This window comes from Otolemur garnettii, unplaced genomic scaffold (assembly GCF_000181295.1).
Source record: "Otolemur garnettii isolate 467f Iridium unplaced genomic scaffold, OtoGar3 scaffold00201, whole genome shotgun sequence".
Classification (NCBI taxonomy): Eukaryota; Metazoa; Chordata; class Mammalia; order Primates; family Galagidae; genus Otolemur; species Otolemur garnettii.
This window is the reverse complement of record NW_003852596.1, coordinates 412,537-418,881: the sequence shown is the minus strand read 5'-3', so window position 1 is coordinate 418,881 and position 6,345 is coordinate 412,537. Positions and strand designations below refer to the sequence as shown.

Genomic DNA, 6,345 nt, shown 5'->3' with positions numbered 1-6,345 from the left:
CTGTTGTTTTGGCAGGTCCGGGCTGGATTCGAACCTGCCACCTTAGGTGTATGTGGCTGGCACCTTAGTGACTTGAGCCACAGGCACCAAGCCACAGTCATGGTATAGAATTGTTTATTTAAATCCCCCATAGTGTTCAGTCAGTCTAGGAATAGGTTTATAAGTGTCAGTAAGCATGAGATGACAGAGCATTGTTTTAAAAGCAGTTAAACCATGTCTCTTAATTGCAGTATTTTAAATTTTTATAAGAGCTGCAGGTAATACTTTTGGCTACTTAAGTCTAGTGTCTTGACAGACTTTTTAAAAATCATTTTTTATTTCTAGATTTTTATATTGCACTTGCCCTGAGGGTTGGAGATGATGTGGGGTATGAAATTTAAATAAGTATCCTAGAGTCTCTGTAAGGGAATACGTTAAAATGTGTCCCATGATTTGCCTTAATTTATAAAAGAATATTAAAATATGAGATTTTTAGTTATTAAGATCTTATTGTAGCTTTAGCATATTTAGTTAAATAACATTTCATTTATTAATTATAAATGTTTATTAATTATATAAACAATAATTAACAGTGAGAGAAGTTTAAATTTGGAAGTAAATCTGTAGAATTAATTGGAGTGTCAAAAAGAGATAGTCTGATACTTTGGGGGCTAGTTTTTCTTAGCGATTTGATGAGATTTATAAACAATGTATTGAGAAATAATTTTGTCAGAGATAGTGTAGATTTTAGGGTAATACTAATTATATATATGCTTAGCTATTTTTTATTTGTACATATCTCATGGGAAATAAGTGTAAGCTAAAAATTAAAAGAAAGGGGGCTACAGGGAATCTGTTTAACTTAATTTGTAGTCTATCTGATTTTATGGATCTATTGCCAATAGGAGTGTCAACAGAAATTAAGAAATAAGATTTTTAAATTATGTCACCTGTACGGCAGACTCCAAGCAGCTTTTTCTCTTGCTAATGTGCAAGTTCTAATGAGGCCTATAACAAGTTTGATTCAAGGCATTTAGGGGGAGTACGTTTTTGAGTGTCTTGAGATATTTAAGTAACAACAGTCTGTATTCACTGGAGTCTAGACTTAGAAGCTTTATGGCCTCATTTAGCTAAAGTCTTTCAAAGAGTAAGTCCAAGAGAGCACCTTGATTATAGAGCAAAACATTATTAGCATAATGATTAGAAGTGAATCTCTGGGTAAAGGTTATAGAGTTTAAATCAGTTTAGAGACTGAGAGAATCTTAAAGGAGACTCATATCTCTTAGGTATTCACATTTAAATTACCTAAATAGTTAAAGAGAAATCATGAATTAGAGTATAACAGAGTCAAAAAGAACATTAAGTAGAAGTCAATTATTGTATTTTGAGAGTTCTTAGAACTAAATTTAGGAGTTAGTTTTGAGCTTATTGGTAAAATATTTAAGTGTTTATTATTTTAAGCTAATTAATTGTGGTTTCTATAATTTGGTAGTAAAATATTGTATATAAATGACATATACAGACAGACATGTAGACAGAAGTAGTTGTTTTTTTTTTTTTTTAATTTATTGTTGGGGATTCATTGAGGGTACAAGAAACCAGGTTTCACTGACTGCATTTGTTAGGTAAAGTCCCTCTTACAATCGTGTCTTGCCCCCAAAAGGTGTGGCACACACCTAGACCCCACCCCTCTCCCTCTAGACAGAAGTAGTTTTAATAGCTTTAATAAAGAATTTTTACTTGCCAGCTTTTAAATATTATTTTTTATTTAGACTATCAGTTTTTGAATTATCTATTTTATGGTTTTAAGAAATCATTAGCTAGGCAACAATTTTGTCTTTCAGTAAGATTTTGTCACTTTTGTAAGCATTTGCCATTTTTAGGGACCCAGTATTTATATATGTATAGGTTAAGGTGACCAGATTTTAACGTGGTAAAGTGGGACACCATTGATGGGGGGGCTATTGGCCAAGCTGTTTATGGTTAGGGATCCTGGGGGCGGGAGGGGGGGCTACTTGTTTGTTCCAGACAGTTTGGCTCCTTCTGAGCTAATTGTCCTTGCCTAGAAGCAAGGGAGGGAGCCAGTATCCTTCTGATACCGATTCCATGATTCCACCTGGGTGACTTTGCCCAGGAGGGGAGTAGGGAGTTTACATTAGCCTTTTAATTTCCAAATGAAGTTACATTAACCTCTTCATTCCCAAATGGAGTTACATTAACCTTTCCAGCAGCCAAAAACCATCTATTCCCTTCCCATTCTCCTGCCCTTCCCTAACTTGTCATGCATTCTTTCCAAAAATCAGGACTTTTTTAAAACCCCGTAGGACGTGGGACAAATTGTTAAAAACCAGGACTGTCCCGCCAAAAGCGGGATGTCTGATCACCTTAGTATAGGTAGACATTGTCAGAAAGTAGAGTACTCCGTTTTTTGGAAATTAAGGATCTTATTTTTATTGTAAATCTTGGTGTTAGCTTTCAGTTTTGTGATTTACTTACACAGTGATTTTTCTTATTTAAATATATGAGAAAAAGGAACACATGGAGAAAACACAGAAATCTCTGTAAATTCTTGAAAGCTGGAGACGGTATCTCCTGAAGTATTGTCAAGTACTGTTTGTTTCTGCCTGATGCAGATAGTTGAGGCCTCTAACTGAATAGAAGCTAATTTAATTATCACATCCAGTTTTATTTCAGACTTTTTTTAGTTTCTGTCACAATTTTTGAAGACAAGATCAAAATTTTGGTTTAAAAAAGCTCTAGAGAGTTCAAAACATAAAGCTTTGGTATTTTGGAATTTGAAAGAGGACTTATCTATATGCCTCAGTTGCAGTGAGAGAGGGAACAACTCGAGCAGATAGTCACTTGGACTTTGGGGATTTGGGCTGTGTTCTTCGGAGTCTCTGTGAGTTCTATCTTAGAATCTACTTTTTTGTTTTTTGAGTCTCACTCTGGGTAGAGTGCCATAGCCTCATACCTCACAGCAACCTCAAACTCTTGGGTTTGAGTGATCCTCTTGCCTCAGCCTCCCAAGCAGTGCCTGCCACAACACCCGAGAAGTTTTTCTATTTTGAGAAGAGATGGGGTCTCACTCTTGCTCAAGCTGGTCTCAAACACTGTAGCTCAGGTGATCCACCCACCTTGGCCTCCCAGAGTGCTAAGATTACAGGCATGAGCCACTGTGCCCGACCATTAGAATCTACTTTCAATAAAAAATGATATTTAACAGAGTTTAATTGAGTAAAGAGTAATTCATAAGCTGGTCAGTTGAACTAGAAGTGGTTTTAAACAGACTCTAAAGTTGAGGAAGATTCATAGACAGAAAAGGGAAAGTGAGATATAAAAACAGCTAGATTGATTACAGCTCAGTATATGCCTTACTTAAATACAGTTTAAACAGCAGGCCACCTTTGAATGGCCAAAATGTATGATTGGCAGAGAGGAAAGAGTAGAAAGGAGTGATGAATGGAGCAAACTTTAGCTGGGACAAACAGCTAACATTTTGACCTTTTTTTTTTTCTCTTTTGCAGTTTTTGGCTGAGGCTGGGTTTGAACCCGCCACCTCCGGCATATGGGGCCAGCGCCCTACTCCTTTGAGCCACAGGCGCCGCCCTACTTTTGACTTTTTAAACTAAAAAACCTTGTCAGTAAAATTGATAAGCCTTAACCAAGGTTATTATTTACATGAAGCAGCAAGAACTTTACTGACAAGTGGAGAACAGTTTTTAGACGATCCAGAAAAGTCACATCAACAACTGCAGGAAAGGAAAGTCTTATGGGTCATGAACAAGATGTAACTTACAATTGTGTCCAGTCATATTTCCTAGGGTCCGGGCTTTCTAGCTGATTATTCAGACATAAATATTTAAAAACCTTATATGTCTCTATAGAATCTAGGAAAGCAAAAGCTGTGCATAGAAAAGAAATAATGAATGGCACAAGTTACAAATATCAAACAGAAACAGGCTCATTCTCCATCCAAGAATCAAACCTAGGGCTATCGAGATGAAAATACAGAACTTTAACCGTAAAACCATGGAGGAAACTGGCCTCTGTCATTATTTTTACAGGGGTAGTGTTAAAAAATTTTTTTTTCTTTTTTTTTGGAGACAGAGTCTTACTTTGTCGCCCTCGGTAGAGTGTGCCATAGCATCACAGCTCTCAGCAACCTCCAGCTCTTAGGCTTGGGGATTCTCTTGCCTCAGCCTCCCAAGTAGCTAGGACTACAGGCGCCCGCCACAATGCCCGGCTATTTTTTGGTTGCAGTTTGGCGAGGGCCGGGTTTGAAGCCACCACCCTTGGTATATGGGGCCGGTGCCCTACTCACTGAGCCACAGGCATCACCCCAAAATATTTTTTTTAATCTTGTTTTAAATCAGATATTTGCTCCTCAGTTTCGTCAAGAGAATCTTTAGGGCTAATCACAACATTGTGTGTCTTCCTTTGAATCTAATTTTTCTATTCATATAAATAAAGTAATTGTTCCAAATAAGAGATTTCTCAACGTGCTTAAGAAAATTTTAAAGGATCTATCTTTTGGTCATTTATTACAATGGTATATTTACTCTACAAGTGACTCCATCGAGCGCCTTTTTAGAGAAATTCCAGGTGATAATTTTCCAGGGTTAACCTGGAAATGGAACAAAGTAGGCCCAATGCCTGTACCTAGAAAAGATTGCTTCCAAGATTTCCAAAAATTCACTCTCAGAAATAGATAAGATAGGACATTGTAACACAAAGACGTCCCCTTGAGTTTGTCACATTCAGTGCAAATAGTGCTCACGCTACCAATGTTTTCCAAATGGCCTCCTGATGTTTTCCCCACAAAACACACTCCCCGGATGGCAGACTGAGGAGAGAGCTCCAGCTCAGTCACAAGGCAGTCAGGGACATGAAAACAGGACAAGAGGGAGACCTCATTCAGTTTTTGTTTCAGGGCCAGTTTGAACGTCGGGCTCACGGGCAATGATAAGGCAGGTTAATGAGCTAGGCCCAAGTTCCACCCTAGGGTAACTCTCTTTAGACAAAATGACACCAAAAGACAATTGGCAAAACAAGGACAAGCAATACAACACAACGATAAAAACTGTTGCTGAGAGGAGATGGAATCAAACACCATGAATATTCATACATTGCACAGTACCAAAAAATAGACCAATACCACAGTCACTCATAAGACTAGTCACCTACAAAAACTTCTCTCTCATTAATCTTAAATTTGGAAAGGATAATGATCTTTTACCATCTGCTCAACTAGAGCCTACAGAGAGGAAAACCAGAGCTTCCTGGGAGTCCAGCTGGTTAAGTAAAGTATCTCACCACGAGCCGGCTGGACAAAGTTCTAGTCTTTATCCTTAGGGGCTTTCAGGAGAGCAGAGTGGCTTTGAGATCCTGCTCACAGTTTTAAACTATAGGGATTATGGTAAAACTCACTCCTTTAAAGTTCACTGAAAGATCAATTTTCAGTTAAGGCACATTATTAAGAGAAATTGCATTTCCAAATACCATATTCATGGGGGGGGGGTGAAAGGTGTAAATGGTGGTGCCCAGAGACAAGACCAGAGAGGAGATGTTCAGACCAGGTTTATTGAAAGGAGAGGGTGACCCACCTGGGCAGTGCAAAGGTGGCATCTGTGCCCAGGGGCCATTAGAGACCCCTTTCATATGGGGCTGTCGTGGGTGGGCAAATTCTATAGTTGACCCAGAAAGTTATGATCCTTTGACAGTGTGAACTTCAGGGCTGGGGTTAACCAGATCCTTCGTCTTAGGAGGAGAGGAAAAGGGGGGCTTCACAAAGGACTGTATTAGGGCCCCCAACGTTGGGAACCACAAGAGTGATTACCCAACATCTCAATTATGGTCATAGAAGACAGCGGGAGAATGTGGGATTTAGGTACAGCAAGTGGTTGCTAAGGAGGATAAATAGATGGGGTAAACAGCTTGACTTGTCAATTAATCTGAGAGACAAGTATTGTGTTTTGTTTTGTTTGTAAGACAGAGTCTCACTTTATGGCCCTTGGTAGAATGCTGTGGCATCAAAGCTCACCGCAACCTCAAACTTATGGGCTCAAGCAATCTTCTTGCCTCAGCCTCCCAAGTAGCTGGGACTACAGGCACCTGCCACAGTGCCCAGCTATTTTTAGAGATGGGGGTCTCACTCTTGCTCAGGTTGGTTTTGAACTCCTGAGCTCAGGTAATCCACCCACCTCAGCCTCCCAGAGTGCTAGGATTACAGGCTGTGCCCAGCAGGTATTATGTTTTGAATGATTTGAGCCAGGTCTTCTAGCATTCAGGGGGAGGAAAGGGGCTTTCCCCCTTGGATCCCACATCAGGTCAGTCTGGTTTTACGCAGCTGGGGGAAAGCCCCTT

At 39.3% G+C, this 6,345-nt stretch overlaps 1 protein-coding gene across 1 annotated transcript in view; it reads left to right on the top strand.

Annotated features, from left to right (window-relative positions):
- Positions 1–6,345, top strand: part of TRPC5 (transient receptor potential cation channel subfamily C member 5) — a 414,644-nt gene that overhangs the window by 153,745 nt on the left and 254,554 nt on the right. The gene's annotated exons all lie outside the window — the stretch shown is intronic.